The sequence below is a fragment of the Pogona vitticeps genome, chromosome 4 (genome assembly GCF_051106095.1).
Source record: "Pogona vitticeps strain Pit_001003342236 chromosome 4, PviZW2.1, whole genome shotgun sequence".
Lineage (NCBI taxonomy): Eukaryota > Metazoa > Chordata > Lepidosauria > Squamata > Agamidae > Pogona > Pogona vitticeps.
The window spans coordinates 185162659-185182276 of NC_135786.1; the positions used below are offsets into that span (position 1 = coordinate 185162659).

A 19618-nucleotide genomic window follows, 5' to 3' on the forward strand; every position below is an offset into this window, starting at 1 on the left:
TAGAAATATATAATAGCTTTCAATCAAATCAGATCATGTTCAGTTGATATGAACAGCCTTCCAGAAGAGGCAAGGTTCGATTAGCTGCTGAAACAGTGAGAGATAAGTGGCCAAACTGCAGGGAATGACCTCTCTGACAAAGATGGTGTGACCTTGAAGACCTCTGTGAAAAACAACAGCATGGAGCACTTCCCCCTTATATGTAGCTCAAGGAGCAGAGATGGAAATAGACAAGGGAACTGTCAGAGTGGACAAAAGCCCCAGATCAGGATAGGGGCTTCCATATGTCCTTCCATATGTGTCTTGGGCTTCAATTCCAAGAACCCCTTACTTTTAGTCACGCTAGATAGGACTCATGGGGGTTGTAGGCCAAAAAAAATCTGGAGGGCCAAATTTTTTCTGTCTGCTATAGAATGTAAAGGAGGTTTAATGGATTTTTGTTTTTTAAATCTTGCGTTGAAGGAGTTCTAAGATTTTCTGACCTCAAAGGAAGTCAGTGAAAGAGGTTTAGGGTAAATTTCATTGGTTTTGTATTTCCCACTGAACCCACTGAAAATTCTGCCCTTCCTCCCATGGGGGACAATCTTCTGACCACTTCTTGGCCTCATGGCTTGCCCCCAAAATGGCACGGGACATTTTTGTCCCAATATATTAAATTGACTGGGACAAAAAAAGTGGGGGCCCAAATGCAAAGGACAGTAAATTGTGGGCAGATGCGTTTTGTCCCCATGATTTTTTTCCTCCACAAAACAAGTCCAAAAAACTGCACGTGGCAAGTGGCTGAAGCTCAGGGACATTGTTTCTGACTCAGTTGTTCACAACGTTGTAAAATTGTTATCTTGCAGGTCTAGTTCTACAACAAAATATGACTCTGGAAGACTGAAATGTCCCATCTGAGCGGATGAGGGTTAGATATGAATGACCTGAATTATCCCAAGACTTTAGAAAAGGCAACAGCAGCTACACATTTGGAACAGAAAAGGACTCATAGCTTCCTGTTGAGGTGGGCAGCATCAGTGTGAACTACCAGCAGCTGGGCCATTTTCATAGGCAACCAGCCAGAGAGGACTTCTAAGGGGCCAAAATAATGGATAATTGAAGTAAGATCTCCGTTGGTGAAAACAAGAATAATCAGCTAACTCACTAATCTAAATTGGTGAAAGGTATGGATTGGCCAACTGGGAATCCTATAGGGAAGCCATCTCCAGCAGAAGCTTTGGGCTATGCACTTTATCCTTCAGAGGGAGTGTAACTTAATAACTTATTTTTTCAGCTTTTAATACCCTTTGTTTTTAGTACTGTAAGCTGTTGTGGGTCCTTTAAAGAGAAACACAGAGAAAAATAAATAAATAAATAAATAAATAAATAAATAAATAAATAAATAAATAAATAAATAAATACATACATACATACATACATACATACATACATACATACATACATACATACATACATACATACATACATACATACATACATACATACATACATACATACATACATACATACTTCCATCTAGGAGAGGTAAATTCTGTTGGCTCACCAATCTCACTGCTGTCTCATACTGCTGAAGTGTTAGCCCTTGTTTAGCCATAAATGTATGGACAGCACTGCTGCTTCAGGATTTGATGAAAATGAAAAACAGGTGGCGTTGTTAACATGTTGATGATGACCAGCATTAAATTTGGGAGTTGTTGTTGTTGTTGTTTAGTGACCCTATGGACCAGAGCACGCCAGGCCCTCCTGCCTTCCACTGCCTCCCAGAGTATGGTCAAATTCATATTGGCTGCTTCGATGACACTGTCCAACCATCTCGTCCTCTGTTGTCCCCTTCTCCTCTTGCCTTCAGACTTTGCCAACACCAGGGTCTTTTTCAGGGAGTCTTCTCTTCTCATGAGATGGCCAAAGTATTGAAGCCTCAGCTTCAGGATCTGTCCTTCCAGTGAGCCCTCAGGGTTGATTTCCTTCAGAATAGGTAGGTTTGTTCTTCTTGCAGACCAGAGGACTCTGAAGAGTCCACTCCAGCACCATGATTTGGGAGTAGTTAATGTCAGTAGACTCACGAGCAAATTTCATCCCCAAGACACACTGTGGACTACCTTCCCTGCTGTGGTGTTAAAATAGGAAAGCAAATGACAATACCAGATTTCATCAGCCAGCCAGGAGGAAAAACCAACAAACCATTAAACTGGGTAGGAAATGCTTGTTTTAACGGAGTTTTCCAAACTGCTAACTTTTGGTGGCAAACCACAGAAAACCCATAGTTGGCTTTAGTGGCTGTCATCAATTTGCTGCCAGGTTTTGGCAAATGGCAGGGTTCAAAACCATTTTGGTGAGCCACATGCAGCCTGTGGGTCATGGGTTGCCCCTCCATGACTGAAATGATAAAATAATCTTTTCCATGGTGGTATCTAGATGTTGAAGAACACTGGAGGCATTGTTGAGTTTAGAGGAGGGCAGCCATTCACAAGTGGCATGTTCCTGCCCCAGTACAGTAGATAGGAGCCGTGCCTTATGCTTCAGTCCACTTTGGGCTGCCTGGAAGGATATAGTGGTTAGTTATTTTGAAAGCTGATGAGAGGTCCTGAAAATTGAGCAAAGGTAACACTTCCCTCAGTGCTGTTTGGGAGCACAGAAGGTTAAAAAATGGGGTCACTATCCTGAACCATGCTTTAAAAACTGAACGGGTTGCATTCAGAAAAATCCATCTAAACTGGGCACTTCTAAAGCTGCTCAATATATTCAAGCAGGCCACCAGCATACATAGACTCCTTTTAGCCATATCTAAAGAGGAGCATCTTCAGAAGCAGGCAAATCACTCAACTAAATCTCCCTCAGTGCAAAAGCTTTCCATTACTTAGTTCTGTTGTTTTCAGCATTTTTTCCTGGTTCAGGAACATCTGCAAGAAGTCATTATAATTTTAATTTAATAATATAAAAAGTAGAAGCAACCTATGCATTAATTCTATAGGTTAATTAATAATAATGAAGGGGATCCTGAACTACTCGACAAGAAAGGTCTGAAGAAGTGAGACTTGTCCACGAAAGCTCACATTAAAATATGGCATTTAGTCTTTAAGGTGCCACAACGTCTTTGTCTCCTTTGTTTTGTTTTGTTTGTTTGTTTGTTTTGTCCAACATACCTGACAAGAGAAGCTGTTAATATTTGCAGAACTTGATGGAATCCTGCTTGAAAGTCTGTACATCTTCTAGGAGACTTCTTGGAGCTCTCAAATGCTAGAGCCTTTTATCCACAGAACTGAAAGATGTTTCATTGACAAACATCGCATGTCCTTTCAGTTAAGGCCAAGTTTTGTTTTGTTTTTGTCTTTTTGCATTGATGGCAGTGCAGTGTTTTGCTTTGCTTTCATGGTATGATCAAACTTTAAAAGGCCAGATAGGATGTGAATCTTATCCAGACCTAGAAGTCTGCAAAAAGAAAAACCAAATTAAAACGAGGAACTTGGCAAAAGAGGTGGGAGGTCAATATGATTTCTCCAGGCACTGAGACGAAATGTAATAAAATATTTTATGAGACTGGCAGAACGTTCTCTTTCTGTGCAGGGCAGGGGCGAAGTAAAGAGAGATGAAGCTGACAGAGCAAGCCTGAAAGGTCAAGCGTCAGTCAGGTACCAACTGTCTTTCAGTTGAAACAAGAAGACACCTTGGTGATCTGGGTGGTTAGTATGGGAATAAATGTAGCGTTCTGGATTTCCTTATGAATTGTCATATGATGCATAGAAAACAAGACAGTTACCAGGTGCCTAGGTAAGAATGTGGACTTGATAGGTTGGAATAATAAACCTATTGTACTGGTCAGGAATCAGGAGGGAAGAAAAGAGTTGTAGCAATCACCATCATTCGGTAGCTAAGATTTTTGTGTGTGTACACCTGAAGTTTGCATATCTGTCTTGGTTTGAATAGCTTCACCCTTTCATTTCTTAGAATTTATGGAACTGTGCTACAATACAGCACAAATTCTTAGTCATAGTTTGTATTGTATATTTCTATGGACCTAACCAATGTAGAGTTCTGTGTCTGAGTTCAGTTAAAAAATGCTCATTATAGCCTTCAGAGTCCTAAATCAGTATGCATAGCTAGGGCAAAAAGCATGTGTCCTATGCCTAGCAGCCTGCTAGGTAGGAAGGAAAAAGTAAAGGAAGTAAGACAGGGAGTGGAGGAGTAGGGGAGTAGAGGGGCAGTCTGGTCCATCTGGATCTTCAGCCCCACTTACCACCCACTTCAGCCCCATGACAAATTACAGTGGGCTCAGGAAAAGAGACACTCCCCAATGCTCTTTCAGTGTATTCATTGTATCCACAATATCTCCTCTTTCCTTACAAACTTTCCCACCTACTGTAATCAGCAGCTTCCTGCCCCATCCAGCTGAGAAGCAGTGTGTGGAGGGCCTTCTCCATGCCAGTACCTTTCTTTGGAACTCTTTGGAAATTTACGTAGCTGGTCTGTTCCCATTTTTGCTTTTCAGTAAGAAGTGAAGAGTCTGTTGCTTTGTTTAAATATATGTTTTCAGCCCTGTTTAGTGCACGTTGAACTTGTCTTCTTTTTTGTTGTTGTTGGTATAAGTATTACTTTTGTGTCAGCAGTGCTTGATCAGTTTTTATTGCTTTGTTGGTAGGTGTCTTCATAAAGCTGACAGCAATCTTGAAGTACTGCAGAAAGATAGAATACAAAAAATATATGATACTTATGAAATTTGATGTATTCATAATGGGTCTTCTCATGCAGTAGTTTTTAATACTGTATGTGATTGCTTTTCCCGAGTGATGCATAGGTTTCTAAACCTGTGGAAAGAGTTAACCAGTGGTTGGGTTACCTTTTCACTGTAAAATATCTCTGAAATAAGGGTTATACCAACCATGTTTTTTTTTAAAGACTTTAATTTAAGACACCCCCCCCCATGAGTTGCAGTTTGAACAACTGCCACAAGTCTGTGTTGGTTGATGACTATATGCTTAGTGAGCATAGTGTTGAGGAACAGAATTGTAAGATGATATGAGGCTTGGAAGCCTACTTAGTAATTCCCAGTAAATTGTCATTCTGAGATGCTTAATATGTTGGTTGCGCTAGCCCAGCCAAGTACATTGTTCTGACTGTTAGTGAAAGTATGTATGGAGTTTTATCATGCAGACTGTATGCTGTGTGGAAGCATAGTGGTCCATTAATAGCTGTCAACTCATGAAAGAGTGGCCTTGGTTAATAATTTCTGATGAAGGCTAGCCAATATACACAAAGTATACTTTACTAACTCAATGGTAAACTTCATTCTGGCTAGGATAAGGCGGTATCCTTTGGATTATGCAACCCCTCCCTTCCAGACTTCCTTCTGAGCCTGGAGTAAATCTGTTAGGTGTGTATCTAGACATATATCTTGTTGGTTTTATAAGCCCAGAGAGCACAACAATGCTCTCAAAAGTGCTCACAACAACGCTGCAAATCATATTTGGAAATCTTTTTTACCAATGTGCAACAATTTTCCTTTGGTGGATAAGGCTGGGTTTATCCTTTAAGTTGGTTTGAGTGGGCAATTAATGTGTAATTGATTAATTAATGTTAATGTTAATTAATTAATGTTTCTTCCAAGGCAGCTCTTGGTCTTAAGGCAGTATAATTAACCAGATCTAAGAAGAACCCACTATGGGAAATGTGCTATGCTTTGGATTGTCGAAACAGCTGCCGTTCTCTTCATGGTGCCCAATGTAAACTGTCTTCCCATCCATGTTGTTAATATGTGTCTGCATGAGAAAAAATACTGGACATGAGAAAAAACAGCCTACTCAGTGGGCATGCTTCTGACCTTTGGCTTATCTTCTAAAGTTGTCTCCTCGCCTCAGTAGCTGTTCCATCTCATCATTCTCCCTGTCTTCTTTTTATGAAAAAGTTGTGCCTAAATTTGCTTATTTTCCAGTTCTTTCCTCTTCCCTTTTTCCTTTTATATTGTCCCTGTTAGGGAGGGATGGCAAAGTCAGCTGAAGGGCTGCATGCATTTTTTTGGACTCGACCACTCCTACCTACTGCACTCATGGAACTTTAAAACACATACATACATATGTTACTAGTGGTGAGCATGAGAGGACATTTTAGTTGAGTTTTTTTAAACTGTGAATGAGAAGTGTTTGATGGGCGGGAAGGGCACAGGTCATCCTTCTGAGGTGTCATGTGTGCACCTCTAGAAGTTGCCCTTTCCTGCTGTAGGGACTGGGTGGTGTTGTTGCTTTTCAATATCTGTACAGAGGCATGGAGAACATGTGGTGTTTTATGAAGGTTAATAGCATTGTGTATTTCAAACAGTGCATTGCTATGAAGCAAAAAAAAAGTTAGTGTAATGCCAGAACTGGTTTAGATGTCCACTCAGCTGCCAGTTTCACTGGATAACCTTGGATAACCTGGATAGTCACTCCACCCTCCCCCAACATTTGTCTGGATGTTTTAATAGAAAGGAGGGGGGCAGCTTTATGCCTGACCCTTGAGCAGGGAAGGCCCTTATGAGGAGTGCTGTGAATGGTGTCTGGAGGTACCTGGAGAAAAGCTGAGATGCAAATGTCATCATGATGAAGATAATCATCATCATAATCTTCATTATTCTCCACATATGAATAGTATTTTCATTAGGCTCAGCATTCATGTGAAAAATATGCTGTTTCTCAAGTTCCATGGACCCCTTCACCAAGCTAGGGAGTGAACAACTGAGAAAGGAAGAAAAAGCATGGAAGTCCAAAAAGGTGGCCAGGCATTTCAAGCTTTGGGGATCTGCAATCCAGCAAAATCCTGCAAGTTGGAAAATGGGACTTTGAGTGAGCGACTGATAGCAAGTATCCACACATGACCTCTGGCAAAATCACTGGGAGGGAGATCAGCTGGAGAGCCCTCTTCTTTTCAGACAAAGACAGTAGGAACAGCCATCTGCATTAACCTTGCGGGGGGGGGGGGGGGAGAGGTTCTTTCTTAGGGCTCACCAGAGGCCGAAAGAAACCACAGGTCTCATATAGCAATGCTGGAGACTACATCTCAGTTGTAGATGAAATCATAGATGAGAATTGCTCTACACATTGCTTTTTAAAAACTATGTGCTGAAGTATGATTCTTTCCCAAATATTAAGGAAATGCTTGAATTGGTTTCTTTCTCCCCACTCCTAGCATGGACTAGTATGTGTAGGGGAATGTCTGTGTGCATTTCCCGTCCTTAAATCTTCCATTAAAACAAAACAGGAACTCCATCATTCTTTAAGTGGCAGTGGCATTGCAGTGGAAGGGTGTGCCCTATTCTCCTGGTCACATTGTTTTTCTTTTCGGATGATGCTTAAGTGTATGGCGGCGGAGCTCTAAGCCAAGGCTTTAGGTTGAGTTTAGTATTAGTAGCTGTTATTTGCTTCCCACTGTTATGTATTCCAGATTTGGGCCTTCTTTGTTAGCAAACTCTTGGAATGTTTGATGGTACAGTACATGAGCAAAACCCCTCATGTACTATCAGAAATTATAGTTCACGAAGTATGGTGCTGAGGAGCCCAATCAGGCAGTTTTTGGCAGATGCCTGGGAAACCATTTGTAAACGCAACTTATTGCTGCTGTTCTCATTGTTAGTATTATTTTTATTAGTAGCGATAGCAGGGAGAAGGCGGAATTATTTTCAGCCCTTTATTACAGGAGCCGAGGACAACGATCTACATCAAAGCACACTTAAAACTGCAGATTACAAATATTTAAAATCACAGAAAGCAAATGTAGAATCATGGATCACATAAGCATGTAACAAAATACAGTAAGTGCAGAGTAATAACCAGCAAACAAACAAAACAAAAGTCCTCAACTAGAGAGAAAACGTTTGTTTATACAGTATTTCCAAAGTTTTATACATTTATTTTATTTATTTAAAATATTGTTACCTTTCCTTTCTCCTTAAAAGGACCCTAGGTAGCTTACATCATTAAAAGACAATATTAAAGTTAACAACAGTGAACATACAAAAAACGAAAAAAGGCTCAAATCCCACACAAAACACATAAGCAGCACCAAAACACAATAAGGTGCAACAATTGATTTTTTAAAAAAACAACCTTTCAGGCAGCCAGTCACTCAGGGAAAGCCAGTCTGAAAAAGGACTATGTAAGGTGTGGCACCGATAGTTGGCAAACAGGCGAGGTGTTTTCAGACCACATGCTGACACTGCTTTCCTTTCTCTCCTTTTTTTATTTGACCATATGTTTTGTATTCTAGGGTTCATTTTCTCTTTGTCTAGTGATCTTGACACCTTTTAGTCTGGAATGTGCAAATGTTGCTAATGTGAACTGGAAAGCAAAAGGTGGCTATTAAAACACGTCCACACAAACACCTACCCTGTTGCATGCAGCGAATGTCCATACAGAGTTCAAATGGGCAAAACAGGTCATGCAAAAACTTCTGTCATCCCTTGTGAAAAAAGCTTAAGAATGTAAGTGGCATATGAAGGGGCCTACAGATTATTAGCTACTGTGCGGAGAGCCCAGTATCTTTCTATCACATTTTTTGGGTAATGACCACAACTGTAAATCTTTTTTTATTGCAGCTCAGTTAAGTGGCTAATTTTAACCATGTCTCTTTGTAGCTACATCTTTGGTTACCTACTTGTATAAAACAGGGTCAAGAAAACCTGTTTTTTTCTTTCTTGATCCTAATCTGCATTGAGCCGAAGGGTTAAAACAACAACACTCCTTTCTTCCCTTCTTCCCTGTTCTAGTCTCATCCTCCATTTTCTCTCTCTCTCTCAGTACCAGTTTTTAGTTTAGGAAGTTTATGTTGGTATCATTTCTAAACAGGAAATTCTAGTAGCTTGCAGAGATTTTGGAACCATTTGGTTTATCTTGAAATAAATTGAAATGTGTAGGCTGCAAAGAAATACTAATCTCCCTTTTCATGTCTTGGAGCTCAAGCACAAATACAGTTGACAGAATTTTAGTAAGAGGCATGAGAGAATGGCCTGATCTTTCTCTCAGAGGTGTTCAGTCAGCAAGAAGTCTTTGTTAACTTGACTTCTCTTAATTACTGTGTCTTATAATCTCACATGGTTCTGTTGTACTCTCTTAGCTACCTGCAGTTTCAAAGTCTTTTGGTGTATTTCACTGTCATAGACTGAGTTTCTGTGTTAATTTACATCTGTGTATATATATATATATATATTACCTTAGGCTAGCAACATTCCTACTGACACATTTGTAGGGGAGGAAGTTCTAGTTTTGTGTGCAGAAATGCCATGACAGTTTTTGTGAACCAAAAACAAGCCATATATTTGTTGCTTTGTATTGCTGAGGGCCTTCCTTTTCTTCTTTTTTTTCCAGTGACAGTGTGCAATTGAGTTTGAGCTGGAGTCAAACCACTGAAGAATATAAGGGGTGTAAGGGGTGGTGGTGGACTTGAACTTTTTATATGTTACAGGCATGTGTGAATCCAGGCATTCTCGTATATGGCAAATGAGCAGTGTATTGTAGTTGTTGCTTTCTTTGATGAAAAATAAGAAAAAAATAAAAATAGATTCTAGCCCCATGCTTGTAATAAATCTAGAGAATATGACTTTAATTATTCAGTTAAGTGTTCCAAGCCTGGAATACACATATTTTTAGGCTAGCAACTTTAGTTCCTTTGCTCTGGTGGTTTAAACATTTAAAAAACCAGCTTTTGTTAAGGACATTCTTAGCTGAGTGAAGTCCTTCTTGTAAAACTCACTATTTGAGAAAAAGACATTGTTTTCTTAGATGAAATCAAAAAGAAGCAGGGGAAATAACATGCAGTAAAAGACTTATGCCTTCTTTGGCTTGTTGCTTAGTAACAGAAAATGCCTCTTAAGCTTATTTTTGTTGAGGGGAGGGGGTGAAACCTGAATCAGTGACCATCTGTCTTGAGTTGCTTGGCTTCCTATTCAATTGGCTTTTGTCTGTCTCAAACAATTGGTTCTCTTTAGGGCCCATATACATTCCCAAATAACACTGGTGGTATCTCCCTTCATGCCCCCCACCTCAGTAGCTCACACTAGGTTGCTGTATTCTAACACCACTGATAGTAATAAACAAACACTTCAGAATTACAGGAGATAATACTTCTAATGGAACAAGTGTGATTGTATTTTAGTTCTGTTGTGGTGTTTTTTTTTTAAAGAAAAAGAGAACCATTGGTAACCCTTTTAGAAAAAGTCACTTTGTCATTTTAATATGCATGTTTCAAGAAGAATAAAAACTGGAACACGTTAAACATAATCAGTGTTTCATTTTAAAAATTCAGTGTACTCATTAATAGATGGTTACTTGTTTAATGCATTATCTCAGTTATACTGTACGGGGTGAAATTTTTAATGTTAACATAGGCAACTGTAAAAAAGACAGAAGCATTTGAAATGTAGATTTATCACAGGATGTCAATAATTTCTTGGATTGGGAGGGTGATGAAGTAGTAAGGTGAATGAGTAAAATGCAAGAAATGATAAAACACATAAAATGCAAAATACCTACAAAACTTCAGTCATATAATGAGAAAGGGAAGGTAGGTGCATGTTGCAACTCATCATTTAGAGTAAAATAAAGAGGAAAAGAAATTTAGAAAGATGGAGAACTGGTTGAATAATTTATGAGTCTGATTTGGATGTGACACAACATTATTATTTATATCTAAGAGCCAAAGACCGAATGGCCATGATATTAAGCCCCCAGTAGAAGAGCAAGAAGAAGAAGAAGAAAAGAAGTGGGTCATTTATCCACAAACACATTTTTAAAAAGGCAGCCAAACTGCAAAAGGCTTTATTTACAGATCTGAGGTCTTGATTTTAAATTCTACCAAGTTTGCATGAATACAAATAGCTCCTGCATGTGAATGGCTTTGGTCTTGGGGAACAGTTAATGCGCTAAGTGCACAATTTAGATAAGCGGTATTGAAATGACTGTGGAAGTTCGTTTGCCCTTATGCTAACTTAAGCTATCAGTTACTGCGTAGTCCAGAAGTAGGGAATCTTTGATTTTCTAAATGTTTTGACTGCAACTCCCATCAGCCAAGACAACAAATGATAATACCAGGCATAGACTTTTCAGGTCACCGCTCTTACTCCGGTAATTTCATAGCAATGTCTGTGAAGCAATGGCTGCATCCAGACCACCTTAGCTTCAGAGATGGAGCCATCTGAGGAATCATCAAGTAAGCAATTGAGGGGTCTCTGCTAGAACAGAACTTTTCTTCACATCTGCACATTCTTTGGCATTGTGTATATGTTGGACAGGGCACACAGTTCTTCATAGGCATAATTTTTTCTGCTTCCCATATTTTAGCTGATCCATAGACAGTACAGAATTGTGATGTTCTGCATCTATCAAACACGATAAACTATACATGATCTTAAAATGACATAACTGGACATGGGGGTATTTGTATACGAATATCCCCCCACAGGTGGAAATAGAGAGGCTTGTCATCCCGGCTTCTGCCAGGAGTGACTAATCCATTGCGGACCAGCTCCATCGAGCTGGTGTCAGTGGCGGAATGGTGAGTGGACAGTCCGGCCCCATGGGCGTTATTTCGACCTGTGGGGAGATTTTTGTATTCATATAAAAATACAAATGCCCCAGTCTCTAGTCATAACATTTATGTTTTAAGGAGAAAGTAAGAATGTTGTGTTATCTCTAACTCACCAAAACAATTATTTCAATAATGTAAATATTTTGGACATTTTAAATCTTTGTCATGCTTGTATGCTAATGGAGAGCTAAATCAAATGTGATGGTTAACTTTCTTTTTCATCCTGCCCCGTATTCTGTGAAGTTGCCTGAGTTCAGTTCCAAAGGTTTCCCCAGTCATTTGGAACTGTTTTCAGTGGTACTCCAGGTCAGGGGCAGCAGTGCGGCCAACATCTAGCATTGGCAATAGCTCCAGATTTATTAATTTGGTAATGTTCTGTTTTCTCATAGTAATTTTCTGTGTTTTTTTACTAACCAAGAAGAGAACAGTATTGGACTTCCAGACTTTAATGTCACATCTAGTTGCTACAAGCATCATACCTGCTTTTTATGCTACTCCATTGATAAGACACTAAGAACAAAATCCTGTGATGTGTTTATTTTTACTTGCACACGTAATGTTGCATTTTGCATGTGCTTTCTCTTTTGCTTTTGGTGTAAGTGGATATTTTCTACCGGTTTGTCCATGAGAAAGGCCTATTTCTTGTAAGAGGTTGATCTATGGCTTGCACAGTTACAAGCTGAAGGTTCTGCAGAATTCCTATATCTCTGGAAATGTTATCTTCTGCGATCCCCAAGAGGATTTTGCTCCAAGAAGAAACAGAATTCAATCAGTTGGTTGGTTCCTTATGTAGTTACAGCAATATTTATGGATCTTAAAAAAACAAACAAAAACAAATAAGTTGTATGCCAGAAACAGAATATAAAAGTAGCTAATACATGTCCACATTAATTTGCAGCTGTCTGGATAGCTCAGTGGTTTAGGCATCTGGCTGCAGAGCTAGAGGCTGAGAGTTCGATTCCCTACTATGCCTTCTAGGGGAAGAGCCACCCTGTGTAGCCTTGGGCAAGCTGTACAGTCCCAGGATGCCCCCCAGAAGAGGGTAATGGTAAACGATTTCTAAGTACTCTGCATCTGAGAAATCTTTCGAAAGTGTCAGAAGTCAGAACTGACTTGACAGCACATGGTTACTCTTACATTTCTTTGCAATAGTTATATTTGGAGGCAAAAATAGAGATCTTTGTGAAACATATATCCCTGACATGTGGTGAAGTTTCAAAAATGCTGTATAATATTTTTTGCTTGTAATTGCATGAGATACATCCATACCTAAGAAGATGTTGTTCTGAAGTAACTTTTTCTTTTATTTTAAAGGTGTCTTAAACGTGGAAGTTGCAAGATGTGTTGTCTCATGACTTCTGGTATGTAACACTTTATTTGAAATTGTTGCATGAAAAATAACCACTAAGTAGCTACAGAGATGTGAAGGCAAGAGGAGAAAGGGACGACAGAGGATGAGATGGTTGGACAGTGTCACTGAAGCTACCAAAATGATTTTGACCAAACTCCAGGAGGCAGTGGAAGATAGGAGGGTTTGGTGTGCTCTGGTCCATGCGGTCACGAAGAGTCAGACACAATGACTAAACAACAACAAGCTACACAGACCTTGGAAACGTTACTTTTTGGGACTACAATGCTCTGATTTCCACAGCCAGTAGGGGTTCAAAAAGTAACTTTTCCAAGGTTGGTTTACAAATTTCTCCTACTGACGTTGTAAAGCCCCCCAAACCTATCTGAGCCTCTACTTCTGAGTTTCTAAAATGGTGATAAAACATAATTGCTTCGGGATGTGACAAGGCTTCATTTAAAAAAAAATTATTGACTGATAATAAGAGATAATAAGAGTTGTCAGAAGAGAGCAAAAAAGTCTTTGCTCCACCTCCAGTTTTCTGACTGGCGGTGGAGCAGGAAGGGATGTCATTTTGTTTGTTCCATTAGGAGCACTTTGTTATATTATTGATTATGATTTTGCATTTGTGAGTTTAACCCATGGGTTTGCACATTGTGGTTTCCCTTGGAAGTTCATGTTAGAGAAAGCAGTTCTACTTGGTGTAGGTAATCAAGAATAGGGTTAGAATGTTGTTTTTTAGCTGTCACTCAGGCTTGCTTTCAAAGCTCAAGGACCTGCTGAGAAAAACAAAAAGCTCATGAAACTGACTGTATTTCAGACTCAACCCTGCAGAATCTGAAATGGTGTTCTGTCTGTGCATTTTTATTCTACGTTCTCATGGTTACTAAGGTAACTGGTTTTTAGAGGTTTTATATATGTTCACTGTTAAGTATTTCCTACACTTATTGTTGCTATTTTCAAATTAGGGCAATTTGTATATTGCCTTTTGAACTGAGGACTCAAACAGAAAAAAATGGAATAAGATGGAAATAACCATAATGAAACGGGCATGTTCCCTTTTATCAACCATGCTACATTTTCACATTATCTCTTTTTCATCTTGCTTTTTTTTAAATTCTTACTGGAAGCAATCAGTGTGGAGAAGTATTACATTTTAAATGCTTATGTTGCAATATTCTGTGTTAGCTAACAATTTAATCCCTTTATATGCTTGCAGAGAATTGCAGGTTGCAGGGTGGGTATGTTTGATTAAGTAATTTTAAATAAATTAAAATAAAATTCACCATGTCTTCATAGATACTGTATAGCATTACATTAGGAAATAGAAACAGTATCATTCTGTCTAAAATCAATATATTTAGGGATAAAATTTGGGGTGAACAGTTTTAATTGCATAGGAACTACTGTCGTTGTTACAACAGCTATAATAATAATGATAACAGGTGATTTTTTTTTGTATACATAGACAGTCCTTACAGTCTATGGATCATAATTCAATACCACTAATATTATAAAAGTATTGCAACTAAACATTGAGGTATGTGTGTGAGGAGGATTTACTTATTTCTGTGTACTGAGTATATCATCCAGCCAACAGATTGCTGCATGCAAAGATCAGATACCCTGATCCATTGAGGGTTACAGTATTTGCCTTCAGGTAATGGTTTGGATTTCCAATCAGATGCAAGTGGGCAGGTACATGGTATGCATAAGGTCACTGGTTCAACCCCTTCAGGTAGTTCTCCTTACTTCATCTTGTTGTATTTACTCCTTGTCCCACATACTTTCCAGTAGAGCTGTAGAGGGTGGATTCCAGCAAGGGAGGCTTGGTATTTCATGTGCTAGCTGAAAATGAATTAATGAGTTCTCTTTCTATCACAGTAGATATGCATAGACTTATAATGCTTCCTTCTGAGGAAGCTTTAAATGAGCAAGAATTTTATTTTGGATCTGCCTCCAGCCCTGTCCAATTGTGGAATATGTCCCCTGAGAACTTTTTGAGATTGGAATTTTCACTTGATAAGATATTACATGTTACAGCTTCTGTAGTGAGGGGGTATAAACTGAGGCCAGGCCTATAAAGGGAAAGTGGGACTACAATTGTATGAAAGTGGGGTTTTGACAGCATTGTTATGTCAGTGGACTACTATATTCACTAACCTCCTTCAGCCTTCTGTGTAGAATTTAAAATGCTAGGTTTAATTTGTGAACCTAGGTTTAATTTGTGAACTTGTCATTGTCTAAACATACATTAAGATCTCATTTTCTGCCTTGATGGCCTGAAGATGGTTAGTGCTTAGCAGTTGCCTTTTATACGCCAAATTATGAAGGAATGTAGCGATTTTTATGTTTAGATGCTGTTTCTGATCTTGAGGATGGCTCATAAATATTTTATTAAATGATGGGAGGCGTCCCAGCCTCAGGTGTTAGAAGAGGAAGGGGCAGGGCATCAGGAAAGATCACAGTCTTCCCAGTGCTTCTAAAGGTCTGGTACAAACAATTCTCTATTGTTTTGCTACAAATACATTTGCTCATATTCCATCTGAGATGGTTTGTAGCAGCAGGCAATTCAGACACATGAAGGTTCTTGATATAAAGATTCACATCTCTTTGGAAAGAAGGCGGTATTTCTGCAGTGGCCAGAAGTGGGATTTGTGTGGAATTCTAATGGCTCTTCTGGTATCATCTGGCTCCCTAAGTAATGTCTTTGCTTTCATGATCTTTTTTGCTGGCATTTACTCAAGAGGCATCTCTAGACCCATTACATTTTTATCTTCTGATCTTTTTCGTACAGTATTCTTAGAAGGATCTAGCAGTTGGGAATAGCCTTATTTTCTCATGTGAAATACATGAGCTGCCATTTAAACTAGATCCTCAGTATCATATCTGACATCTCTTTCATAAGTTGAAATTCTTGATGTTCACCACTGTTGGAAGAGCAAATACTTTTGGTGCTGGCAATCTGATTGGACCCAATTCTTTAATGTTCTGTTTACTGGCAGAAAATTCAAGGAGTTGCTATATGATTCTGTTGCAGTAGGAACAATGAAAGAGTCTTGTGGCTTATTAAAGACTACATTATAACATTTGGGATACGCTTTCACAGGCCAGTATGTTTGATTAAGTAGACTGCAGTCCACAAGACTCTTTTTGTAGATAGCAGGTACAGAACTGTTCTTTTCATTTTATTTTACTTTCAGAAAGTATCATGTATGCTCAAAATGTCTTTCTTCAGTTTTCTCCCAATATGCAGTGTAATTCCCAGTTTATGGAAACAAAGAAGTAATGTTTGCTGTTCAAAGGAGAAATATATTAATGTATGTTTAAAATAAAATGAATGGATGTGTGGTCATCTTGTGAAAGGTGCAGTGGAAATCTCTACCCTTAATAGTCAATTTGAGGGGATAGGAGGATTAAGTCTCATTTTGACATGAATTGATGGGAGGCGGGCTCTAAGACAATGCTTAACCATCACAGTTAATGGCCCTTTCTCCTGATTTGGGCCTAATGTCTGTGTACTGGGCTCTGCTAATGGGAATATTTTCTGAGGCAAATGTGTATGTATGTTCAGCTTATTACTGGAGTTGAATCTTGAGGTTTGCACTAAGTATCCCCTCCATCCAAATGAAGGACTTTCCTGTAAACATTCCAAACCTTCCCATGGATAAAAATGTACTGATTCTAGTCTTTTCTTTATATATTTCACATGTGTATATTTAGTGCACCTGTACACTAGGGGTTCTTAAGAAGAAGAATTATATGGAGATCCTATCCTAACTTGGTTATGCTTATCCACATATTTCTGGGACAAACTGGGATTATTTCTCTGACTGACAGTAGCTTTCTGTATATTTTATGTGTATGTCTCCCCACCTACTTCACACTTTTAGAATAATCTCATAAACATCCTGATGTTCAATGAAATTCCTTGTTTGCAAACTTCTAACTGAAGGGCATGTGTGTGTGTGTTTTCTTCTTCTTCTTCTCTGCAACATTACTTCTCTATATATTTTTGGAACCACTTTTGGTAGCAGATTAATTTGGGTGGCAGTTCCTAGTTTTCCTTACTCAAAATGTTCTAGGCATTATATCATTTTGGGATGTAAACTTTCCATTGGTAATTCCCTTTTCCTTGCAGAATACTCTTGAATAACACATGGGGCATTCTAAGAAAATAAACTCATAACCACTACAAGAATAGCCATTCCCTGTAACATCCCACATGGAACATCTGGGACTTTTAAAGAAAATCAAATAGTGGCCATCAAAACTCATTATCAAGGTCAGCTTTCCTGTTGATAAGAAGACTAAGCCCTGCCACCTCTAAATGAGCATAAACATGCGTTAAGAAAAATAGACCAAATTAAATCTGTGCATAGACCTTGTTTTGGAATGGACCTTGCATAGTTCAGCTTTTCTTTTATTCTGGGAAAGGATGAAATGCAGCATTCAAAGATATTGCAATATCTTTCTTGTTAATCTCATTTGGGATTGCTCAGTGGTTTTCCATTGTCCCTAAACTATTCACTGAGTTTGTAGTAAATTATTAGGGACGATGGGCTATTCCTATCTTATGCTTCCTTGTTATTTTTTTCTTTCTTTCATGAGTGGTATCATGTAGAGCTGAAAAAACAATGACAGTTCTAATATATTTCAAAGGTAACACCACAATACATTTATTGTGGTGTTAGCATTCATAGGCAAGATTCCACTTCATGTACTAACGTCTCAAGTTCTGTGCTAGGTAATCTCAATGTTGATGCTACGGAATTGCTACTTTTCCTTAGCCCTCTTCAGTTGAGTGTTTTGCTAATTCTGGAAAGACAATGAGATGTCAAAGAACTGTGAGTTGATCAACTTTTTGGGACAGGTAGCTTGAAATAAATTATGAAAACGAGACAAGTGCGTAGGAGCTGCCCATGTATGGCTTATAAACAAGGAAAATATATGGTGATATGCAAAGGAAGAGAGGGCACTCGGCAGGGTCACCACCTCTAAATGAAATACTCTGGTAGCTTCTTGGTGTGCTTTGAAGTTGCGCCCTCGAATTATTCAATACACTTGAAAAAATTTGCTTCTGGCAGTTAGTGTTCCTTGCTGCATTTTCTGTGATCAACAAAGCCATAATATCCTTCTTGTATAGAGGAGTCCTATGGAAGGTATGGGAGACCACTGTGTGGAACAGATAAAGGAAATATAGTATTTTGAGGTGGGGGGTGGGACCCTGTAATAAACAAGTTTGAATTTTCATAATCTGATGTGCGAGTTTAATTGTCATTGTCATTTGCTCCAGGCAAATGTGTTTTGAACAGTGATGTGAATTTGATGTAATATAAAGAGTCTGTCATCCTCTCAGTCACAGACACATGGACCTACAGATACTGGCAGCTCTCTCAGAGATGTGCAGTGGACCATTAACATGTTCTGACTCCTAATTTTCAAACACTTAAGTGTGAGTAATATGGAGTTGCCCTTGAAATGAGTTTGGAAACTACAGATTGTAGAAAATGCAGCAACAAGACTGTTGTCTAGTATCTACTTAAGAGGTTGCATATTATTAGTCTTAAACAAACTGTACTGGCTCTGATTTGCTCCCAAGCTCAATTCAGAGTTCTGGTTTTGACCTAAGGAGCTGTAAACTGCTTGGGGCCAGAGTCCCTGGAAGACTACTTCCTCTTGTGTGAGCCTGTATGGAATTTGAGATATTTGGTGGCGCCCGTATTATGTATGCCAATTAGGTTGGTGAGTAAGCAAGACAACTTGATTGTAATGCACCTTCCCAAGGGATGTTTGGCTGGCTTTGTCCATGATAAGCTTTTGGCAGGTAGTCAAGATTGTATTATTTGTTTCTATTGCCTTTAGGGTCTAGAAGCCATTTTACAGCTGGATTTCACAGTTGTTTTTGACTTCTAACATCAACACTGTTTTTAAAATGGTATTTTTATTGTTCTTAAGGAACATTGCTGTTGTTGTTTTACATTGTTTTGGAGTGTCCTCAGTGATAAATGCAAGCTTTTAAAGAATGAGTAAACAATTTATGATAGGTTGCTGGAAAGGAACACTAGAGGGGAAATTAGAAATGGGTTTGTGTATGAAAAAATCTCATGGGCTTGGTTACAGTACTAGCCACAAATTCCTGGGCTGAATATGTGCCCATAGGCACCCTGTTGTATATGAACACATTAAGTGATCTGCTCATCTGTGCTACTAGTTCACATTTGCATTGCATGGTGGACCTTGGACTTGTGGGAGAAAAAACAGATTACATCACTGAAGTCTGATATCTGCCCACTCCTCCTTTAAGTAGCTTGAGTCCCCTTCTGTTTACTCGGATTATTGCCACCATGTACAGTGTTCTTGTGGATTACTAAGGACATGTGAATTGCAAGAACAAATAAGCATATGGTCCATGGTTGAAGAATCTGACAGGTAGTCTTACTGATTTGTATTAAATATGCTGGCATCTAGTGAGAACAGGGAAATGTTAATTTTTTGGACTGTATCACCCAGAGTCCCCCAGTCGCTATGTTCATTGTACATTCTGGTTAGGGGATTCTGGGAGTTATAATAAAGAAAAAAGAAAAGAAAAGAAAAGAAAAGAAAAGAAAAGGAGTAACATTTCCAAGCTCCATATCCAGCTGACCCATTGCATCTTGAGGGATAAATTCAGTGCTTGTGGATAAATTCTGTACACAGTTTTACTTTTTATGTAACCCAGAA

General features: G+C 38.8%; 1 protein-coding gene across 4 annotated transcripts in view; it reads left to right on the plus strand.

Annotated features, from left to right (window-relative positions):
• Window positions 1-19618, plus strand: part of GREB1L (GREB1 like retinoic acid receptor coactivator) — a 191182-nt gene that overhangs the window by 13687 nt on the left and 157877 nt on the right. For all 4 annotated transcript variants that reach the window (XM_072998833.2, XM_072998841.2, XM_072998838.2 and 1 more), the window contains exon 2: window positions 12862-12908. The gene's annotated coding sequence lies outside the window, so the exon portion shown is untranslated. The remainder of the gene's footprint in view (window positions 1-12861; window positions 12909-19618) is intronic.